The sequence below is a fragment of the Chelonia mydas genome, chromosome 6 (assembly GCF_015237465.2).
Source record: "Chelonia mydas isolate rCheMyd1 chromosome 6, rCheMyd1.pri.v2, whole genome shotgun sequence".
Lineage (NCBI taxonomy): Eukaryota > Metazoa > Chordata > Testudines > Cheloniidae > Chelonia > Chelonia mydas.
This window is the reverse complement of record NC_051246.2, coordinates 59,071,322-59,095,969: the sequence shown is the minus strand read 5'-3', so window position 1 is coordinate 59,095,969 and position 24,648 is coordinate 59,071,322. Positions and strand designations below refer to the sequence as shown.

The 24,648-nt window shown below is 44.0% G+C and overlaps 1 protein-coding gene across 9 annotated transcripts in view; it reads right to left on the bottom strand.

Annotated features, from left to right (window-relative positions):
• The window catches only part of TSPAN18 (tetraspanin 18), a 173,421-nt gene extending 151,564 nt beyond the window's left edge, over positions 1-21,857 (bottom strand). For 5 of the 9 annotated variants that reach the window (XM_043548762.1, XM_037900100.2, XM_043548764.1 and 2 more), the window contains exon 1: positions 20,968-21,255. The gene's annotated coding sequence lies outside the window, so the exon portion shown is untranslated. Of the gene's footprint in view, positions 1-20,967; positions 21,259-21,331; positions 21,424-21,772 lie in introns of those variants that run through there. The other 4 variants (XM_043548768.1, XM_043548765.1, XM_043548769.1 and 1 more) reach the window with 4 other exon arrangements.
• Between the last annotated feature and the right edge of the window lie 2,791 nt (positions 21,858-24,648).

Sequence of the window (24,648 nt, the reverse complement as noted above, 5' to 3'; positions counted from 1 at the left end):
GAAGGTCATGTCTATGTCATCATTAAGCCATAAAATTCTCCAAGCTGCTAACTTTGGGCCTGATTCTTCTCTCCCTTAAACCGATGTAATCAGGAGAAACTCCACTGAAGACAATAGAGTTGCACTCGTTTAAAACTGGTGCAAGTGGAGAATCTGTCTCAAGTGCTGTAAAACTTACTTTTTGGTAATTCACTGGACTACCTTTGTGCAATTAAACTAAGCCCCCCCCCCCCGCCCCCACACACACCCCTCTTACAAATATTCCTAATATTGAAAGGGTTAAATAAAAGTCTACTGGAGGTAAGACAGCAGAACCATAAGCATTTTGATAGCTTTCTACAACATGTATAACAAGAAGTCTTTAAAATTCATTGCACTGAGATTAATCCTTCAAGTACAGCATTTCCTCCTCAGCTTGAGGCAACCACCAAGTTTTCTGCTCTTTAATACCTTTATAAAAGGCTCCCAGGAGCTGCCAGGCTGGAGGGCTCAAACTCACTCAGGAAAAACAGAGTCCCATGGTTCCAGAAATGCATGGCACCTCCTGTCAGAAAGAACATGTGCAGCAGCTTGGATTTAATTAACAAACAACTACATGAAGATCTTATTAAACTCGTGTGGTTCTTCTCAGACACCAAGAAGCCCTCAGAGAGATTCTGGCATCTGTGCATCACCACTCAAACTGCACGTTCCCAGGAGCTGATCTGCAGAGGTACTGAGCACATACAGTTCCCACTGACTTCAAAGGAAGTTGTGAGTGCTCAGCACTTCTGCAGCTTAATCCCTTCAGGCCTGATCCTGAGTCACAGGGAATCGTGGTTGCTCTGCACCTCACTGGATCAAAGCCTAATTTTTTAAAATATTTTTAAAGAGTTTAGTTCCTGTGGTTTATTGGCATTAGCAACCCAGCAACCCCTACTGTGGGGATGGGCATGTTAAAATTGCCTTTAATAAATCGTCATGCAACCTTACAGCAACAAACCAGCATGTGCCTCTGCAGCCCCCACAAGCAAGCAGCTATGCCAGCATCACTGAGGGGGAAGCATGAGTTTAGGAAGGGTTATGTCTGCTGTGAAACTTTGGTTAGGATTCTATCCCTGCAATGGACATGGGTGAATGTTCTGAGAGCCATGCACTGATACTAGTGAAAGTCTGCATCTAGGACATCACCAGTAGTGAAGACTGTCAAAATTTTCACCTTGAAAATGATGATACAGCTTAAAAAGCTCACTGAGGTCAATGGGATTTCTGCTTTCATGAAGATGGGAAGAGGACTGCAGGATTTGGCTTTTTATGTGTCTGTAAGTTGGGAACCATTTCTGGAAACAGATTTTGATTCAATTGCTGTTAAAAATGAGGAGGGATGGTTCAGTGTTTCAGGTGATAGTGTGGGTCTTGGGAGACTCAGGTTAAATTCCCTTCTCCGCCAGAGGCTTCCAGTGTGACCACAGGCAGTCACTCTCTGGACCTCAATTTCTCATCTGTAAAATAAGGATGCAGGGGTTGTAAAAATAAATGCACTGAAAGGTGTAAGGCACTCAGATATTATGGAAATCGGACCATATAAGTACTTAAGAGATAAACACAAAATTACAGAAAACCTAAATCTATGCTGCTCTTTTGAATGAGAAGCCAGACATTAGCAAGTTCTGCTATCAGAAATAGTACTGTGCAGGAAAGGTTTCAAAATGCAGGTATCTGGATGTAGTTGCCAAGAGATTCTCTCTCTCTTTCTGATCAAGTTTCACCAGTGATCAATAAGTAGAAAGATCGGTCTGTTACCCAAACATGGGAAACCTGTACTGATATAAGCTAAAGTCTAAATTTAAACCAATACAGTTATATCAGTATAACTCCCTGGGTGGACACACTTATTTCAGAATTAGAGTGCCTTTTTTAGTGTGTATCTTATGATGCTTTGGAAGGGGGGTAAGATAAATCAAAAAAAGTCATTCATTCTGAAATAAGAGTGCCCACATGGGGAATTACTGCAGTATAACTACTGCAGTTTAACTATCCCGTCAAAAATGGTAAAATTTTCCTGTATAGAAAAGTCCCAAAAGATAGTCCCTGTTCAGAAGAGTTTATAATCTCAATAGACAAAGCAGACAAAGGGTGGGAGAAAGAAGCATTATCCTTATTTTACAGCTAAGGAACTGAGGCCAGAGACTAAGGGTCAGATTTTCAAAGTTATTTAGGCACCTAAATCAAAGTTAAAATGTGCCCAAATCTCTGAGAAAGTCTGACCCTAAAGTGAGTTGCCTAAGGTCACTCAGAATGTCTGCGGCAGAGCCAGGAATAGAATCCAGGGCCAAGACTTTCAAAAGTAACTAGTGATTTTGAACACTCAACTTGGGACACATTAAAGGGACCTGGGTGTGGTCAGTTAGACACTAGCCTTTACACAAGGCACTGAACATAAACTCAATGTAGTCTGATGTTTAGCAAATCCAAACTCACCAGTTTGTCTCACCAGTTTAGATTCCTGAGTAAGTGACTGTCTGAGCCGATGTCACAAGATGTGCTGTAGTGACTGTTTAACATCAAGATGCTACATCTGCCATGTATGGACTCCAAACAACAGGTTCAGTTTTATGGGCAAGAACATGGCTACTTCAGATCTCTGCCTAATCTGTGCATACTGCACCATTTCATTATCTTTCAACCAGTCAATCTCTGATTTATCTCCAGGAATTTATACATAGTAACAAATGATGCTAATAAATTGAATCCTTTTTAGAATGCATTTAGAGTTATTAGAAGGGCCAGAAAATTACTGTATCATCATCTTACAGTGGTTGTATTTGTTTCACCTCCGCCTTGCTAAGTAATGCAGAGTCTAGACAGACTATAGTTTTACTACAAGTCAGAATTCCCTACAGTAAAAAGAAAAAAAAGACTCAGAGGCAGTGAAATAGATGAAAGCACCAGAGAAACAGCACAGTCATCCATAAAATCAGGGAGTGACCAATCTTTGTCCGCCTAAGGAAACTTGGCAGGAGCTGGAGGGCTAAACCTCACTGTCATAAAATGGAGCAGATTGTAGTTATTCTTTTATTTAATAAGGAGGTATGGCACCCAGAAGGCAAGTCATGTGTGAACTGGTCCACCTTGATCAGAGTACCACTGTTGCATCCTGAGACCTGAAGGCTTCAGTTTTATATTAAAGAAGAGCATGTCTGCAGGCCAGACTGAAGGACTTCATAGGAGGCAGTTTTGCCCTGCTCAGGTTCTTCTTTGGCCACTTCTGCTGTATCCATTGTGACTCTACAAAGAACTCTTCAGGAGTGCAGTTCTGATTGGCAGACAGCTCTGAAACTGATCCTGTAATTTATAAGTTAGGAAAATCAGCATGGCCTGGGTTCCAGCAGTTCTCTGCAGAATCCCCCACAGACATATTACTACTGCATGTTTCTGTTCCAGTTTGATGTATAATTAATGCACTGAGTTTCTCTGCAAACAAAAGTGAATCCAAATCACCCAATTTTCCAGAAATATTTTCCTCACTAGACAAAATGTCCTCACTTCCTGTTTTCAGGGTTGAGGATGGGGATTACAAACCTTTATTAATGGATGTATTTGAAAATACATAATAGCAACCAGGGTGAGTGTGCAGAATATCTGACCCACAGTGGTTACAGTGAGGATGGGGAAGAAGGGAAAAATAACCTAGGCCAAACTCTACACTCTGTTACACTAATCTGGAGTCATGCCACTGAAAGTAACGGGGTGGCTCCTGATTAACACTGGCATAACTGACAGCAGAATCCTGTGCCTTACCACCAGCCAGAAAGTACTAGGTTCCAATCAAATGACAGCTGAATAAGCACATTTTCTGTTTGATGTGGAAAGAAAGGAGGAGATGGTCATATCAGATGAAAGCAAAATACTTCACAAAGCAGCAAAAAATACACACGGTGAAATGACTTTGTCCAGTCATCTTGCAATCGTTGGATTCCTCTATGCTACAAGATCCTTGGGCAGCCTATTTGTTTGCAGGTTGCTCTTGAGTTTCACTGACAAAACCTTCCATTTCTCCAGAGGTGCTCTTGCTGCATCTACATCCCAAAGAAAAGCAGAGTTCCATGTTCTATAGGCCCATGGTTTTTCCACATATGGATCTTAGCTTCACAACCCTGACTAGAAAATGATGGTTTCCCCTTCACCATTCTGTATGTGGGACATGGTGAGACCAATAGTAAGAGCTCTCCATGCAGTGGCATACTCTAGGGGGACTGAAAGTGGATGGGAGTATCAGAAACCCTGACAGTCACTTTCTGGGTGGCCTTAGGCATGTCTCTGGACCACGCTGCCCCCATTTCCCAATCTCTAAAATGGGCATCATACTTAATAGCTTCACCATTAAAAGTTAGTGCAGAGTGGAATCTTGAGATAGCAGAGAAACTCAGGTGTCTGAGATGTAACAGTGCAGGAACTGATACTAAACATTGCCCTTTTAAGGGCAACCGCTCTGTCCACCTTGCTCGGTAGTGTGAGGATTATGTTATAAATGTCCATAACAACACACTGAGTATCTTAAAAAGTTATGTTTTACTACAATGGCTTACATCTCACTTCTTTCTTGAAACCCTGTGCACTCTATTGCCTTCCCACTGTTGGCTATTATCACTAGAATCCTCCCAGCTCCTTTCCCCCAAGACCCTAACAGGGTATTGTAGGGATGCCATAGTATCTCTCTGTATACCAAGGCTCACTTCCCTCACAGCAGGCATAGGCTTAGTTTACAGGTTTCTCTGGGACATCAGATTTCTTAGCTTGACCTGGGTCTCCAGCATGTCCAGAAGTTGCTTGACTATGCTACATACTTTACTGTACACCAAACTGTTTGGTGTTTGTTCATTTTCTCTTCTGGATGCCCTAGTCTATCCAGTCTTCAACAGAGGCCACCCAACACCCCCTCCCCCTCCCAGTAGATGACAGAGTCTAGACCTCAGCTCTACAGAAGAAAGAGAAGCTTTTCCTCATCCATCTGGGAGTATTCAGGGAAGCCTCTATCAGTCCGTTCATCACAGTTTTCCTCATTGGTGATGAAGCAAGAGGGGAGAAATGTGCTGAGATCTGGTTGCTCAGGAATCAAGGTCCTTGGATTGAGAGGCTCAGGCTTGGTCCATGTGGAGGGATGCCCTTTTTTGGGTGAGAGGGTGATGGGAAGGCACAGATAACTCTACAGTAGGTTTAATCCCTAATGGTTGTCTGCCCATGCAGATTTATCACCAGAGAATATATGAGTGAGTAAAGATACCCTAGCATCTGAGTCAGGGTCCCCAGCCTTTAAGTTCCCCCTTTGACTTGATATACATTCCTGGCTGGAAGGACAAGGGGCAGGGAAGAGGCAGGCTCAGAATCCTCCCCTCCTCTGTCACAGACCATTGTGGATGCACTTGGCCACTTAGAAACAGGAATGGCCTTTCATTTAAATTCAATTACATTGCAACAGCCTGGAATATTTTGTCTTTAAAAGGAGTGTTCAGTTTCAGCCCATGTAATGTGCAGTTTAAAACCAAACAGGCATATTTTTTTCATCCTCCCAAAAAAGGCAGAGTGGAATTTTGATACAATCACAGCTCAAGCATGTGTCCAGCGCATATGATTTAGATGCACATTTACTGCAGAGGAACTGCTGAAGGGCTTCAGCTGGGGCCAGTCAAGGTGTCTGGTGGCAGCATTCAGGAGATCAGTATCTGGGTGGCTGACTTGTCCCAAAATCTCCAAGTCAAAAAGTTCCTCAAAACTGGGGTATAGGGCAGAAAACTAAGCCCCTTGTGTAAGTATGAGCCTAGCCTTGCTCAATACCTCCAGTAGCTTCTTTCTCAGAGAGCCAATGTACAGCCAGGCTTCTGAGGACTGGAATTAAGGGCAACACTTCCCTCCCACTTTTGTTTGTTTTGAAGTAAGAGTAGAGGAGTAAGACTAATTGTTCAAACTCTGCCTTACCCTACCCTTTCCCGCAATGCTCGGGGGGGGGGGGGCGGAGGGTGCACACAAGAGGGAGAGAGTTTTATGCATTCCAAGAAGTTCATCTCCTGCTATAAGCATTATTTTGCAGACCCTGACCCACATAATGACCCAGGCACATGCAGCTGTATTTAACTTGGCTGCTAAAGCTGCTTTTCTAAGAACAGTCCTAGAAGGGAGTGTGGGGTTGAGAAGCCCTTTCATCCTTCAACCAATCTCCCACATGCATAGTCCTGACCCGACCCAAAACACCATAAGCGCTTCAGAGACAGTCACTCTCCTTCGCCATGCAGTGACCAGCACATAGCTACCACAAAGATTCCTCCTCCCTCCACTTTGCAATAAGCACAGAATCCAATGGTGTCAAAAATCCAGAGCTAAAGGAAGGATCAGGCCAGCCCAGGAGGAGACCTCAAATTGTAACTAGCATGGCTTGTGTTGACGGCTTTTTCTCTGAGACCTGAAAGCAACACATCCAGCAGAATTTTTGTTTAGGAACCACCCAGGTCCTCTGGACAAGTGCTAACTGATACCATGTAGAACAAATTCCTTTGGATTCCTGAAGTTTGCCCGAACGCCTCTTATCCTGTCTGCTTATTTCTCCTCAGCCAGCAGCTTAAATTACTAAATAGATAAGAAGAGGGGAATAGGGAGGTGGGTGGGACTGGAAAACACACACACACTTCATTCCTGTTTACTTTACTCCCACCCCACCCGATTTCTAAGGTAGAGGAAGCATTGCTGCAGTTCAAGAGTGGAGGGAAGTTAGCTTTGGAGCCTGGCCCATCCATTATATGGATGATAGTATTTAAGCTACTGTCCCAGTGAATACCCTTCCATTCCACTTAGAAGAACTAAACAATGTAACTCTCTGCAGGGGGAATTAAAAAGAAACATACCGGAACATCACAGAGGGCTCTCAAGTGAACAATCCATCATCTTGGTTTGAGACACTTTCTTCTCACAAGCAGGCCTCAAAGCTTCACTAAAAATTCAGTCCTTTAAAAGTATTGTATTTCCTATGTAGAAATTTTCTTTTTTAAAAAAAAGGTATCTAACATGTAACACAGGATTATCATAAAAGGATCGCTGACAGTTTATGGAAAGCTGTTTGAAAAGCACTATTCAGGTGAACAGTTCAGCTCCCAGATCATATTTTCTGCTCCTCATTCTTTATTGCAAGGGAATGTTTGAATGGAAAGCAGCATCTTTGCGTCTTTAAAGGTGTCTTTTCCTGCTGCTGCTTCCCCACCTTTAGCTATAATCCTCTATTCCACATCCCCTTCCACTGCTGTGGAAGTTATTATGGTGTCACAATCAGGGGATTATAACAACTTTTAATAGAGGATAAGCAGCAGGACCAGGTGAGTTTAAGCAGCAAACAGTCTACTGATTCAAAGAACTCTATTATTAATATTTATTACTTTTTAAGTGCTCACAGAGTACTGTAAAAGACATAACGAATGGCAAGGTGCTGGGACCCAAGGAGCTGACAGACTAAATAGACAGAACACAAAAGACAATGGGACACCCTAAGAAGATCCTATCATTTGGGGGTAAGTGGGAGGTGCAGACAGATTGCACAAAGCACTAAGCAGACCCATTCAGGCCCTGTGCTAAGAGTCAGAATGGAGCAGAAGATCACACAGAGCTTCTCCATGTCAGGGTGTGTTTCCACATTCTATGTTTGTGTAAGGGCTTTCATCCAGTCAGCCCAGCTTTGTCTTTTCCTGCTGTGAAGTCACAAGCCTGTGGTTTATGACATCATAGCCTCTTGCACTTGCAAACAGCCCATAGCACTTTTCATCATTGATCCACTTTACAAAGATTAGCTAACTAGAATTCTCCCAGCAGCCATAGGAGTTGGGTATTATGGTCATTTTTACAGCTGGAGAAACAGATGCACAGAGAGGTGATGTGACTTGTCAGCGACCACGGAGGGAATTCTACATCAGACCAAGGATTTGAGTTTAGGTGCACCTGGCTCCCAGTCCAGAGGCCAGAACATGCTTCTCACTGTATGCTGAGAATACTGATCAGTGCTGAGAAAGGACTGGACTCTCAACCCCATTCATTACCTTGTGCTCCCCATGGGCAGAGCTACACTTTGGTGCTGCTCCTGATCAGTATTACTGCTTGGGAATCCCATGAACAACCCAAGATGCAGAGAAGGAGTAAGCCCAGAAAATATTAACAGCAGCATTTTCCAAAACTGGAGGGTTTTTTTTTAAATTAAATTTTGGATGGGAAAAATCAGCTCTCCCCACCACTACCCCAAAACAGCCAAAGTAGCAAATGTACAGAATGTGAAGCACTAAAGCTTCTGCCCCTTTCTGTGTTGTTAGAAAAACTCTTAATGCCGCAGACTCCGGAAAACCCTATTACTCCTTAATCTCTCCAGTCTCTGTCACCCGTGACTGAAACATCCTTTCACACATTTTAAAAATGAAAGACTCATCTTTAATTGGCCAGGCACCACTGTGCATTTACACCCGTATTAGTCAAAGTCTTTTCTTAGGACTGTGTGTCCAGGGTGACATACTACAGTAAGGTGTTAAATTATCAAAAGCTCAAGGTGCTGGAACAAGATCCCATTCAATGAGATATACCAGTGCCTGCGAAAGCCATCATCAAATCTTGAGCATCCGCAGCACAAGGGTCAGGAAGTGTTTTAGCTTCAGATTTTATTTTTATCTTCTTTTAAACAGTAATTTAGATAACAGGGCCTTTCCAAAGATGCACTATCTAGGCCCCCACACCTATTTCCATAGGATCTGAAGTTCCATGAGGTTCTGAGAGCCCTCTATTTCCACCTAAGTCATCAGGAATTAGTCAGGCACTCAGCACCTAGCAGGATCAGGTCCTCGGATTCAACACTCAAGCATGTTCTATAAATTGTTCCCAAGCCTTCTCTCTCAAGTGTCCTTCAGTAGAGACTCAAATTCATCTCACTCCCTACTCTAACCTCACCATTCATGACCACCAAATACTGAAATCAGAAAACGATCCGTTTTCACATGCAGATTATGGATGAAACACCGGCATGGCTCAAGAGTGACCTTGACACCATTTCAAGAACCTACTGCACAGCTTTTACGTTGCTGTCTCCCTGATATGGGCTCAAGTTTTCAAAAGTAAGTTCTGATTTTTAGAATGCTGAACTCAAGACATCTTGGTTCTGATTTTCAGAGGTGAGGAGCCCCTGCAGCTCCCATTGACTTCAATGGACTGTATGGTTGCTCAGTGTTTCTCAAATCAGACCATAAGTGGGTTGAGAGCTAGAAACAGTTTTGGCACTCTTTGTCCCCAAGACAAGACTGAGAGATGTGCCATCTAGCAGGCAAGCAAAAAAAAAAATTATTTTTTTAAATTCCATGTTTTTTGCCCAGAACACTTGTTACAGTTTAACATGGATGCCCTGTGAGTGCCACGTTTCAAGAATAGGAAAGCTTGCTATTTTCTTCATTTAGTATGTTTTCTTTAAGAAATGCAGGCACCCTCATTTAGTACAATCCCTAACTATCCCTTTAAAACTCCTTCTGCACTTAACTGTCACACACTGAGCCTTTCATAAAAAAGTAAATATAGTAACTGTTTCCATAATAACTAAAAAAAGACCAACAGATTAAATCCAACAGATGAATCAGGGCCATAAAAACATATGTCTAGCAACATGACCAAAATCACCCTTCTTAAGAACTTGGCATCGTGACACTTAAAAGCTGCTAGGTCTACAGTTTATGTACAGTTTAGTGGAAAGTGAAAGCACTGCAGAAATGGTCAGTGCCCCAGTTTAGACAGCTCTGTATTGTGTCAGAGGGACCGGACAACAGGATTCCTGGGATCCATGCCAGACTGTGCCACTAAAACACAGCAAGCAAGTCAATTTCACCTCTCTGTGCTTCAGCTTATCCATCTTTAAAAGGCATATAAAAAGGGCTTTCCTATGTGGCAGGCATATTGTGAGACTTATCTCAAGCCAGGTATGAGCCTTGAGTGAAAACAGTTTTACAGTATAAGTGTTATTATTTCTGCCAGAATAGCTTTCCACATTAAAGGGTCTGATCCAACTCCTACTGGAATCAACAGAAAGACAAAGAGTTGGACTGACATTAACATCACAGAAGGTGGAGGAATACCAAGAAATTAATAATGAATTATTAGTATTTGAGTTACAGAGGTGCCTAGGGATCTCAACTGAGATCAGAGGCCCATTGTGCTAGGCACTGTATGTATAGATAGTGAGAGACAGCAGCAGTTCTAAAGAGTGTACACCCTAAATAGACAAGACAGACAAAAGGCAGAGGGGGAAAACAGAAACAGAGAAGTGAAGTGACTTGTCCAAGGTCATGAAGAAGGTCAGTGGCAGAACCAGCAAGAGAACCCAGATTCTGAGTTCCAATTCAGTGCCTTATCCACTGGATCATGCTGCCTTTAAAATAAGCTAACAATACTTGGTTAGTTGATAACAACATTCACTTTCCAAACATTGTACACGTCACTCACAGTATCAGCCATCTTTCGCTGAATGGATATATCGCTGTAAACATTTACTAAATAGCAGCTGGGTTGAGGAACTTGTACCAGTTCCAGCAAAACCAGATGACCCCATTAATTTATCAGGTTGCTGAAAATGCCCATATTAGAGCATGTGAAATTATAATAAATAGCAAATAAAGGAATTTCACCTATTTCTGGAGCAGGTTGATAGCTGACAAAGAAGGGTGAGAGTCCACGAAGTGATCTATTCATTCCAGTCCCTCTGAAGAAGTTTCTCAAGCAGAACTGAGGGAATCTATGCAAAACTGCTTTCACCTCCCTGCTTATTTCGTACTAAAACTCTACATTACCATGACCTGTAAGGGCCCAATTCTATAACCACTGAAGTCAATGGCAAAATTTTCATTGACTTCACCTTAAGAACACTTTCTTCACCATCATTATCCACATTCTAACTGAACCTAAATGTGGCAGTCATTCTGCATGCATTCTAGAGGCATCTCCTTCAAATCCTGAATCAGGAGGTCCTCTCCCACACACTTTAAATGAAGCATCTTTGCAGTATCCTCAGGTTACCTCATGCCTCCAGCTTCCAAGTGTGAGACAGCACCACATGGTGTACTTGCAGCACCCAATTGCCTGAAATTAGCACCATACCTCTTTAAACTCTGCAAAAAGAGTACTGTAAATTTCAAAGACATCCATAGTTAATCAGCAGATGGCAAAAAACAGCAGTAAATCCGAGATTTTTAGCTTTATAAACTAGTATCCATTTTTTTGCGTAGGTCTCATCTGTGCAAGAAAGTTATACAGACTTCTCTAAATTGGTTTAGAAACTGATTTAGTTAAATCAGTGTAACTTCCTTGTATGCAAGTCAGCTCCTTAAAAACTTAATCATATACGTGCAACAAGGAATAGCCACTACAGTGCAGTGGTAGAAGGAAACAAATACTGCAAGGTGCTAAAGGCTCAACTCTTTAGGGCACAAGTAGTCTGGGTCCCAAAAAGAAGAGGAGTCACCATTGTGTTAGCTGTTGGGATGGAAAAGGAACAGCGGCCAGGCTCACTGGCTTGGTGGGTTCCACCCCCCCTCCACTTCCGCCTGATTCTGGGGACTGCCCGCCCCTCTGCCCCATCAGGCCCCTGGTCCCTTAGCAGGTAAGTCGGGGGGCGGGGGGTGGAGGAGAGTGAGCAATGGGGGGGGGGAAGCAAGGGGGGTGGGGCCTTGTGGGGAAGAAACGGAGCAGGAGTGTCCAGTTTTCAGCAATTAGAAAATTGGCAACCCTAGTCTAAACAAGAGTTCAGATCACTCAACATTTTGCAAGTGATCCTCAGGACCTCAGAAGCTCAATGAGAACTAAAAGGAAAGCAGAAAAGGATATTTCACAGGTTTATGATGTGACTGGAATGCTGAGCTCTGCAGACAATAAAAAAAATAAAAAATAAAAAAAAAAGACAAAGCTGAATGCTTTGGTTTCTTTGCTGCAATATTGGCTACCAACGGGATGTAACTGACCATGGGAAAGCAAAGGGCTGGACATCAAGAAAGTTTCCTAGAACTAACATCACTATGCGAAAATGTGCTAATGAAAGGAGAGAAGTGGAGTCAATCGGACACGACAACACTTGGGGAAGTTTGATAGGGAACAAACCTGGTTGGAGAGAATGGGATAAACTGGATATTCTTCAATGTCTTTTTCATCTCAACATTTGCTATTTAGAATTAAGAAAAAATTCAGGGAATGATTTTTAAGACAATCTTAATGTCTGTTTTTAACTGTTTCAGTGATCTGAAACTCAAATAAAGAGTCCCACAAAAAGTGGAAACAAGGTCAAATTACAAAGGATGAATATAAACAAATAACACAAGTATGTAGGGACAAAATTAGAAAGGTCAAGGCACAAAACAAGATTCAACTAGCTAGAGACAAAGGGTAATAAGAAAACATTCTGCAAATACATCAGAAGCAAGAGGAAGACCAAGGACAGGGTAGGCCCATTACTCAATGAGGGGGGAAAAACAACAAAATGTGGAAAGTGCAGCAGTGCTAAATGACATTTTTGTTTCAGTTTTCCCCCCTAAGCTTAGTAGCTGTTGGAATCTAACATAGTAAATGCCAGTGAAAATGAAGTAGGATCAGAGGCTAAAATACGGAAAGAACAAGTTAAAAATTACTTTGACAAGTCAGATGTCTTCAAGTCACCAGGGCCTTAAATACATCCTAGAATAGTCAAGATGCTGATTGAGGAGGTATCTGAGCTATTAGCAATTATCTTTAAAAAGTCATGAAAGATGGGAGAGATTCCAGAGGACTGGAAAAGGGCAAATATAGTGCCCATCTATAAAAAGGGAAATAAGAACCACCCAGGGAATTACAGACCAGTCTTCTTAACTTCAGTAACCAGAAAGATAATGGAGCAAATAATTAAGCAATCAATTTTCAGATACCTAGAAGATAATAAGGTGATAAATAACAGCATGGATTTGTCAAGAAAAAATTGCGTCAGACCAACTTAATAGCTTCTTTGGCAGGGTAATAAGCCCTGTGGATATGGGGGAAGCAGTAGATGTGGTATATCTTGACTTTAGTAAGGCTTTTGATACTGTCTCCCATGACCGTCTCATAAATAAACTAGGGAAATACTTTATAGTAGCTCCATCTAGGTTCTGAGTACATAACTGGTTGGAAAACCCTCACAAAAGCTTATGCTCAAATAAATTTGTTAGTCTCTAAGGTGCCACAAGTACTCCTTTTCTTTTTGCGGATACAGACTTACACGGCTGCAACTCTGAAATCTATTACCAGAGAGTCGTTATCAGTGGTTCATAGTCAAGCTCAAAGGACATATCGAATGGAGTCCTGAAGGGATCAGTTCTGGGTCAGGTTCTATTCAATATCTTTGTCAATGATTTAGATAAAGGCATATAAGAGTACACTTATCAAGTTTGCAGATGATACTGAGCTGGGTGGGGTTGCAAGTGTTTTGAAGCAGTGGCTCTCAACCTTTCCAGACTACGTACCCCTTTCAGGGGACTGATTTGTCTTGTGTACCCCCATGTTTTACCTCACAAAACAATTACTTGCTTACAAAATCAGACATAAAAATATAAAAGTGTCACAGCACACCATTATTGAAAAAATGCTTATTTTCTCATTTTTACCATATAATTATAAAATAAATCAATTGGAATATAAATATTGTATTTACATTTCAGTGTATAGTATATAGAGCAGTATGAACAAGCCATTGTCTGTATGACATTTTAGTTTGTACTGACTTCACTAGTGCTTGTTGCCAGTTGTAAAACTAGGCAAATATCTAGATGAGTTGATGTACCCCTTGGGAGACCTCTGTGTACCCCTGGCTGAAAACCACTGAGGATTAAAATTCAAAATGATCTGGACAAACTGGAGAAATGACCTGCAGTAAATAGGATGAAATTCAATAAGGACAAATGCAAAGTACTCCACTTAGGAAGGAACCATCAGTTGCACAGAAACAAAATGGGAAATGACTGCCTAGGAGCAGTATTGCAGAAAAGGATCTGAAGGTCATAGTGGATCACAAGTTAAGTATGAGTCAACAGTGTAACACCATTGCAAAAAAAGGCAAACATCATTCTGGGGTGTGTTAGCAGGAGTGTTGTAAGCAAGACACTAGAAGTAATTCTTCCGCTCTGCTCAGCACTGATTAAGCCTCAACTTGAGTATCGTATCCAGTTCTGAGCACCACATTTCAGGAAAGATGTAGAAAATATGGAGAAAGTCCAGAGAAGAGCAACAAAAATAATTAAAGGTCTAGAAAACATGACCTGTGATGGAAGATTGAAAAAATTGGGTTTGTGTAGTGTGGAGAAGAGAATATTGAGAGTGGACACGATAATAGTTTTCAAGTACATAAAAGGTTGTTACAAGGAGGAGGGAGAAAAATTGTTGTCTGTGGATAGGACAAGAAGCAATTGGCTTAAATTGCAGCAAGGGTGGTTAAGGTTGGACATTAGGAAAAACTTCCTTACTGTCAGGGGGGTTAAGCACTGGAATAAATTGCCTAGGGAGTTTGCGGAATCTCCATCATTGGAGATTTTAAGAGCAGGTTAGACAAACATCTGTCAGGGATGGTCTAGATCAGTGCTTCTCAAGCTATCTGTTGTGGGGGACCTGCAATTTTTTTTTCCAATGTGCGCGCAGACCAGCAGCCGATGGCTCGCGGACCAGCACTGGTCTGCGGACCACCACTTTGAGTAGCACTGGTCTAGATAATACTTAGTCCTGCCATGTGTGCAGGAGACTGGTCTAGATAACCCAGAGGTCCCTTCCAGCCCTATGATTCTATGATTGTCATAAAAGTTAGATTTTGCATTTGGACACAATTACTACAATTATGGATTCAAAGCAGGTAACTATGCATGCAGATAGGTAACTAGACACACTCATGGGTGCAAATATTCAGTCTGAAGTCAGTCATACTGTGAATGCAAGGCAGTGATGTACTTTGCACATCCAGCTGCTTGTATTTGTTTTTTGTGTTGTTTTTTGGTGGTGGCTGTTTTTTTAAATCCTCAGTCCCTAAAATGAAAAGCTCAGCTTCCCCTGTGGTTTTCTGGTCCGAATTCCTGCCAGTCACTTGTGATGTATGTGTCTCAGGCCATCAGCCCTATGATGTGCCCCCATTTGGAAAATGTCTAGGAGAGTGACATATGAGGAAAAGACAGGAGTCTGGAAGCTCTAGGAAATATTCTCTCTGCCTCGTTCCTCATGCTTAGTACAAACTAACTTTTACCAATGAGTCTACCTTTATTTCAGATATTTCTTCTCAATCTGAAACCACATCTGGATGCCCTGTTCACAGTGGACAAGCACTGGCAGAGAGAGAGAGAGATAGACCCCAATGAGAGAACAAGGGGATATTATTTGTCAGGAGAAATCCGTAAGAATTGAGGGGTCAGCTTTCAGATGGCATATGCTGGAACCCCCAAACTAAGAGTTTCATTAGGAACCACCCAGGATTAGCACAGAGTGCAGCCCCTCATCTTTAATATGGAGGCGCACCTGTGTCTACAAGGTTCAAGTGGACCTTAGGCCTGTATACTCTCCAGGCTATGAGCTATATGCAAGGTATGGGAAACTGCACTGCATCATAGAACTCCATGGGCAATACTTGGGCCACCTATCCATCCACATACTTACAAGTCTCTCATCTCTGTAATATCTGTACACCCTCTTTCAAGCCTTCCCTGAGGTAAGAGCTACGACCCTACATCTATAGTAGCTGATGATCACAAAGCAGTTGTGTCTGTTTTCCTACGGCAGGTTGAGAAAAGACAGGACTAGAGGTAATTAAATAAAACAGAGGAACCAGATTATTTATTTTGAAGTAAAATGTGTCTTCTAGGAAGAAAGTCCTTTATTTGGGCAAATCTGTAAACTGTTTATCATCTTAAACTCATTATCTTTCCATATGGTCTTAGCACTGTGGTTTAATAAAAGAAACTGGGCACGGACTAGCTGATGCAATGTCATCTGCTAGTATTTTTTCAATGACATCAAATTAGGAGCCTCGCCACAAGTGAAGGGCTACCATAAGGAAAGTCATAATATTTTAATTACGGAAGGATCCTACATAAGACAGTGAGGGGGAGAGGGAACAAAGGTGAAAGAAAAGCAAATTCATTCACAGAAACAGAAAGCCATTTAACTCACTTTTCCATCTCCAGTATTTATTCATTTTTTGGCAAGAGACTTCAAAATGTGTAAGAGAAGGTAAGGCTACCAATAATAAATGCACATCTAAGTATGGCACAGCTCTGCTTCAAACGCCTGCAGTACTGAACTTCAGATATATTAACTTAAGATAAAAGGGTGCTAGGATGAAAAATACTAACTCTGACAGCAGTAAGGACCCTGTAGCTTGTTCAGCCATAGCTCTGGTAGAAATCCAAGATGCCAGCCCGTTCTGATGCGTAAAGTGCAGCAAGTTGGCAAGCCTGAATGATGGAACTAGGTTACAGAAACACAAAATCAGCCATCGTCATCTGTTAACAGGGACTAGCTCCATGAAATCAGGCAATTTTAAACCCTTCTCACTCCTCTATTGACATGCTATAGTTGAACATAAGCTAAAGTTATTGATTCTTCACAGTCACTATTAAGCCAGACCAAAGGTTCAACACAGGACATTAAACTTAACTATCTGAACTGTCAACTTGGCTACTCCAAAGAACAACAAATTGAAGTCACAGTAACAGATGTTGCTCGTTTTATGAACTGCACTGTTACGCTCAGCGGAGTATTATCACCTAGGCCAACAAGGCCTAGGCCTAGGGCAGCAAATTTATAATAGCAGCCAGAGGAGCCAACTTCCCCCGACGCCAGTGGGTGCTCGCACGTCCCCCTACTCCCGGCCCCACCCCGACTCCACCCCTTCCCCAAAGTCCCCGCCCCAACTCCGCCCCTTCCCTGCCCCTATTGGTCCCCTTCCCCAAATCCCTGCCCCGGCCCTGCCTCCTCCCCTGAGCGCACCACGTTCCCCCTCCCTCCCAGCTGCACAAAGCTGTTTCATGCACAAGCAATGGCAGGGAGCGAGGAAAAGCAGGACCCGGCTGCGCACTCAGGGGAGGTGAGCTGGGGAGGGGCGGGGAGCTGCCGGTGGATACTCTGCACCCCCCAATTTTTCTCCATGGATGCTCCAGCCCCAGAGCACCCACGGAGTCGGCGTCTATGGATGCCATGATTCTACCAATCATAGCATGTATTGAAACCACCAATGACGGCGCGAATTTGTAAAAAAACTAAAAACAAGTTCATATGGGGGCAGCAATTATTTCAGGGCCTAGGGGCGGCAAAATCATTAATCCGCCACTGGTTACACTTGGTTACAAATATTGTTTCTGTTCTTTAAAACCAACTTAAAATGCTGCATGTATGAAATAAATATTTGAATCAAACACCACGCACACACCTTGGCAATGGAATTAAGGATAGCTCAGCATTTTCATAAGCACACAATTCCTGTTTCCCTTTCCCCCAGCTCCACCCCAAAAAGGATAATACAATTCAACTAGCCAAAAGTGAGATCATCTAGGGATAGAGTTATTAGATGCTTTCAACATAGAAAAAAAATGCAAACTCTCAGATACTACTTCTCCTTCCTGAAAAAAAAATCATCAGCCCCCTATTAACTCCCACTTTGGGAAATTAAGTTGCAGTGGATCTGACTGAGGTTTTTTGGAAGGAGGAGGGTTTGTCGTCTTCCCATGATATTTTACTCTCACAAAGCTAGAAAATAAAGACTTTTTCTGTAAATCACAAAGGAAAAACTGGACTCCGTCATCTGAATCCATTCTATCCCAGTATCATTTAATGAATCTCCTGCAAGTACCTGCTATGCAAACTGAGAAATCCAAATTCAAATAAACCTTTAAAGGCCCAATGCTGCTCCCACTGACTTTTACAGGAATGGGCCCAAAAAATGCATATTTTGTTTGGATCTGTACTTTCAGGGGTTATGTTTCCTCAGGTAATTGACAACAGTGGCTAACTCAGTAACATCTCCATATTCTTAGCACACAGCTCATGCTGCTAGATGATTCACTGCCTAGGCTCCCCTTTGCAGAAAGTGTGAGAAGTTCAACAGAAATTATAACTTTGCTGGCAGTCTGGAATTTCTTGGAGAAATTAAAACAAATCTTTCTTTCCTTTTCCCACCCTCTTCTTATCTATTAAAAATAAAATGAATTAAATTTTCTGGCAAATTGTCTTCTACGGTATTCCAGTGGGCATCCAACAAAAATAGTACACTGGCGGCAATAAACAACAGAAATATTAACTGCCTTCAAGGGATTGTCACACATTTAAATAATTTTATCAACTGTTTAAAAGAACTCCAGAGAAAGGGGCAGAGAAAGAAGCAGCTGTGAGAACAATATATGTTTTAAAATAAAGAATAAAGGAAAATACTTACTTGTTCTAATGCTAGATTTTTTCAGTCTCATGATTTGTATACTTTTAGAGCAAAGAAAGAAAACAAACTTTGTTTTCTTCTGAAAATGTTAAATGACCCCTTAACCAGAAAAGACTGTAAAATACATTGTGCCACATTCTGTTACACTGGTATAAAGCTATAGTAATTTCACTCACTTCAGTGAATTTACCCTGGATTTATATTGGTGAAACTGAGCTCAGAATCCGGCATTATCTAGCACTCAGAATTATCTGACAAGCCATTTGACATTCTACAATTGACTTCCATTGACCCTCCTTGGTAGTCACTGGCTATTAAGTGAAATACGTTGCTAGAAAGTTCATTCCATTAATAACACCAGGTGTTTGAATGTTCTGTTATGCTATAAATACATGCAATATACAGTCACATCTCACTAACGGCTGGGAAAAGCACAGCAAAGCACTAATTGTTATTAGTTACCAATCAAGCAACATTTAAAAAGCAAGGATGATGCATCACAAAATATCAGTTCATTTATTGTGGCAATTGTAGTTAACTTTTTTTGTGATAAAACTTCATACTATAATAGCAAATACCCTGGCTGTGCATTTTGGTAACACCAGACCTCACTAAAAGCATTGTTTCTGCAATTAGATATTAGATTTTCTTTTTTTGAACAGTGAGGACAGACTGGGGCTGCCTTTAAAATACGGTTTGAGGATTAGCAAAATTTGAATTAAACAGTTCCTACTGTACTGAAGTCAGAAATCTGGGCAACACTGACATTTGGCTAGTCAGAAACTTCATGTGTTAGCATGACCAGAAACATATGAATAAGTAACAGAACATTCCAGTCTCTTTGTAACTCTTGAAAGAAAAACGCCTTCAGCAATTCCTCTGGACGTAACAGAATTCAGGAAGCAAAAGGACACGCAGAGATGTTAAAGGTAGCAACCCATGTCCATACCCAGCTTGAAGAACAGACAATACGGCCAAATTCAGCTAGTATGAATGTGGCCCAGCCCATCCTGGTACACAAGAGTTCCCCCCATTGGGAACCTGAACTTGGAAAGAGGTGTTACCATCACCTTTCTGTTTTTACAGTCAGACATGGGAAGGAAACAGATGGGCAACTGCAAGGGAGGCACCTCTGGCCCTTCAACCTCGGGAAATTTACAAACCCCTGCAGCCCAGCATCCAACACACAGGCACCTTCTTCTCTCTCCTCTGCCGGGGCAAAGGGGGCGATGAGCCGAAAAAACACCCCCTCTGCCTCTGGCGTAAAGGAGAAAGCACAGCTCTCTTCTGTCTGCCTTTCCCGGTTCCTCTCGCCCATCCCAGGCCGTAGCCACCCGAGTGACCCGGGGGCAACCTCCTGTCCAGATTTGTTCCCTGTCCCGAGGCAAAAAGAGGGCGCAAGGAGGTACAAAGGAAACCCAGGAAACGTCCGAGACAGCAGCATCCCTCGGATGCGGGAGACAGCAGCACTGGGGGGGTTAATGGAGCAGCAAGCCGCGAGGGGAGGGGGGCGCATTGAATGAAAAAGGACCTCAGCGAGGGCCGAAGAGCGCCCCAGTGGGGGATGCTGAATGGAGGGAGCAAGGAGCAGCAGCAGCCCTGGTGTCTATTGACTGGAGCGGGAACCCGGGAACGGTGGGCGTGAACTGGGGAAGGAGAGCCGCGCTCCGGGGGTATGGGGTGATTACGACAGGACCGGGGGGGGCGGGGGCCTGGGGCGCTCCGGGAGTGACTAGGTCAGGCCGCGGGGAGCCGCGCTGTGACTGGGGCAGGACGGGGGGGATGGAGGAGGTGGTGGGGCAGGACGGGGGGGGGGGGGTAGCCGCGCTACCGGGGTGTGGGGTGACTAGGGCAGGCCGGGGGGAGCCCGCGCTGTAACTGGGGCAGGACGGGGGGGCGGGGATGGGGGGATAGGGGCCGGAGGAGAGGGGCAGTCGCGTTACGGGGGTGTGGGGGTGACTAGGGCAGGCCGGGAGGGGGAGCTCTAGGGTGTGGGGGTGATAAGGACAGGCCGGGGGGACAGGGGACTCCGGGGGTGTGGGGTGACTAGGGCAGGCCGGGGGGAACCCGCGCTGTAACTGGGGCAGGACGGGGGGGCGGGGATGGGGGGATAGGGGCAGGAGGAGAGGGGCAGTCGCGCTACGGGGGTGTGGGGGTGACTAGGGCAGGCCGGGAGGGGGAGCTCTAGGGTGTGGGGGTGATAAGGACAGGCCGGGGGGACAGGGGACTCCGGGGGTGTGGGGTGACTAGGGCAGGCCGGGGGGAACCCGCGCTGTAACTGGGGCAGGACGGGGGGGGATAGAGGGGGTGATAGGGGCAGGAGCAGCCGCGCTACGGGGGTTTGGGGGTGACTAGGGCAGGCCGGGAGGGGGAGCTCCGGGGGTGTGGGGTGACTACGGCAGGCCGGGGGGGGCGGTGATAAGGACAGGCCGGGGGGGGGGGGGCTCCGGGGTGTGGGGCTGATAAGGACAGGCCGGGGTCACACGCCGGGGACCGGGCAGGACCGCGCGAACCGGGGACGCCCTTACCGTCCGGCAGCCGGGGCAACTTTCCGAAGAGCTGCAGCCGGCGGAGGCGACGCCTCTCCACAGGCAAGAGCCGCGGCGGCCGCCGGCTCACAAGTTGCAGCCGGGGCTCTCGGGAGGCGCTGAGCTCCGGCCGCCCGGGCTGCTGCAGGCAGGGCTCCGTTCAGTTGCAGCCGCTCGGCTCCGACTCGCTGCGCGGATCCCGTGCCCAGCAACCTGGGAGAGCTAGAAGTCGCCAGCTGCAGCCAGCTCCACCTCCCGCCAGAGCCCCCTCCCCTCCCGCTTCCCTGCTCTTTCTTCTTCCCCTCATCGCATTGTTCCCTACGCCCCGCACTGTGCGGACTCGTCCTGCTTTCCCCCGTCTCACCTTCCCCTTGGATTCGTTATTCCTTCACTTTCCTGCTCGGTGTTTCTCCTCCCACCGTGGCAAACTAGTTGCTTCCCTCCGGTGACCTCCTAAGTTTCTTTTCTTCTCCGATCTCAAGTTTTTCTCCCCCACACCTGCCCCTCCCAGAGAACTTTATCGATTCCTCCCAAGCCACCTGTCTGCAGGGTCCCAGCCTCAGGGTAAATTAAGGCTACTCACCCTCCCCCCGGAATTCCAATAGGGAAAATGTAGTGAACACATCTTGGGGTGGGGCACCAGGTTCACCCAAAGTTCTTTACTGAAGCTACAGTCTCCTTTCTTCATGATACACACCTTAGGGTAGGTTTCAGAGTAACAGCCGTGTTAGTCTGTATTCGCAAAAAGAAAAGGAGTACTTGTGGCACCTTAGAGATTAACCAATTTATTTGAGCATAAGTTTACCTTAGGGTAGGAAGGACTGCCACAAAGGTGGGAGGAGAAAGTGTCCTAAGCTGCTAATTTCATCTCTGGTGTAACTGCCCCTGAAGTCAGTTAAATTACACCAGGTAACTCACTGGTGCTGGAACCCAGTGCTAATTATGCATATATTAGCACCCTGCTTATAGGTGTTTGTAGCCCCATGTTCCCTATTGGTCCATAAAATCCTGTTACATCATAAAACAACATGTCATGCAGTTTGGGAGCCAAACCCAAAGGTAAGAGTAATGGGGTTATAAACTATGGGTCAGCAAGTGGGTACAGTTGCTGTAATTCCAGAGACAGTACAGATAGCAGGGGGGTTGTAGCAGGATTTCTGATCTCAGCACATTGTGACAGGTCTCCTTCCCCCCAACATCCATCATTAATTTTTTGGTTTACAGTGGATGGCAGAGGTCCCTATCAGGGTCCCCTTGTGGTAGGTACTGTCCCCACATAAAATAAGACAGATACTGGCCCAAAGAATTTGCAATATGAAGTCCTGATCTGCACATTGTCTGCTACAGGCAAGCCCCCACCTTCACATGGAACCCTATTTACTTCCATAGGGCTCCATACAGGAAAGGGGGTCCAGGCTTTCAGAGTTTGGAGGAACAACTTCAAGAGGGACAAGATGCAATAGGAAAGTGTAAGAACACAATGGAGAGAGAATAGGAAGACAAGTACGTCTGGAACACAGCACCATACGTGTGTAGAATTTGGACGCTTCACAGGTTGCTGGGGGGGGGTTATGTTGTCTTTTTTCTAATGTATAGACACACACAGTATTTAACAACTATGGCCCCCAAATCCACTGCTGGCTAATTGCAGAGCAAGACTAAAAACTGCATCATCAGTACATTTTTGTTTTAATCTTTATTATACTTATCTTGGTTATGCTGTCAAATTATTTCAAGGATCCCACATTTTCTTATATTTTGCCCCGTGGTTTTCCATTTGTATTTTACTGTTTGTGTCACAGCATGGCACTACTTCTGTCCACTCTTTGTGGTCTGGAGGAATGGGGCACATGTTAGACACAGGATAACAGCTTCATTCCTCATTTGCTTCATTACCCAAGGTGCCATTGTGTAATTTTCCAGGAGGAGAGCTTGTACTACAGATCATGGATCTTTCGGTCCAAGATCACATTCATGTTCTCCCCAATACCTCCTCATTTTAAACAGTTCCACTTTATGTAGATAATCTTCCCTTCTTCTTTAAGGAGGTCCTCAGCACACATTACAGGAGATTGCTCCTGCCACTCTCCCCCCATCCCTATCGTATTGACGTCATAGTTCAGAAATTACTTTGGAAAAGTGTATAAAAAAATAGGCAGAAGCTGGATTTGCATCCTGATTCTGCGGGGCCCCATTGTTCAAATGCACTAAATTAAATGTAACCCCAGTTTTCAGAATCTTGTACGTACTCACATAGACATAATGACCCTTTTACCATACAATTTGGGGGGCCATTATTGAAACATAAGCTCCCAGAGTTTAGAGACTTGAGAAGTGTTTCCTCAGTCCTGAAGTTACTGGTTGTGACTCCAGTTAGGGCTGAGTTGAGTTTTGCATCTAAAGCAGGGTTTCAACCTCTGTTATGTATAAAGAATACAATGCATCCTCTGCAAACTTAAACCAAATCTTCAATAAAACCCATTTTACCAGGTATAATTAAATATGCATCAGGGACATTTTGCCTGTTTTTGTTATTACAAATTTAGGTGATTTATCAGTCATCTAAAATCTCACACAAGGAAATAAAGTTGGATGGTTTTGAATCCATCCCAGCACAAACCACTCAAACAGACTTCTCAAGGCTATCACAATCTGATCAAATGCCCCTGAAGTGTGTAGAGCCATAGCACTCCTAGCAATGTGAATGATCTCCTTCTCCCACAACACTCCACTATAGAGCAGATTATCTATTCTGAATAACCGCTCCCTCTCTATTATCCAGCTGATTAATTTCAATTTTTCAAACAAATTGCAATGATAGGACTCCAAAAATAAAATGGACAGATTCATCTGGGTAACTCCATTGACTTCAGTGGTGTTATACGAGGGACGAATTTGATCCCATGTGTAATTCAGCACTCACAAACCATTTCCTGTGTGTGCTTCATGTCAGTTTCCCACTTCTCACACCTCACCTGCCCTTCTGCCTCTTTTCCCTATTCCTATTTCCCCACCTGTCTCCCCCCTCTGCTTCTTTCTGCCCCTTGTCTCTCCCACTTCCTATGCCTCCAGGCTTCTCTCTCTCCTCCTGTTTCCTCTCATTATTTCCATTGTCTTCTCTAACTTGCATTACAAGCATGAGAAGAAAAGACCCAACTCCAGTCCAGTTTGTTTGTGGTGCCTAGTACTGAACGTGTACTCAGCACAGCTCAATGCCTCTAGGCCGATAAGCAGAAGGAAGCAGCTTGCTGGAACTTGACTATTAGTCTTTTGTCCAGACTGCTCCTGGAACTGGCTTCAGCTACCTTGCTCAGTGATATCGCACATTATTCTTAACTGTATCATGAGTTTATATGACACTTTAGAGAACATATAACAAACAAAATCTCTGCCTCGAAGAGCTTCCCACAAACTTTTCAGATTTGATCCCCTAAAGGTGGGCTCCTAAATAAGTGACCTGATTATCCAAGGCGGTGAGTCCCTGTAGCTCTGATAAAAGCTACATCAATCAGTATTGTACATCATTTACCATCATTCTGCTTTCCCAGGGCCTCTCCCATCAGGCCCTGGGAAAGTGACACAAGGGACATATGATATACCGGTAGCAGGGGGTTTGTTCAGACGTCATCATTAAATTCATAATTAAAACTCTGCCAGCGTTTGTTCCATCCTTTGCTCTGT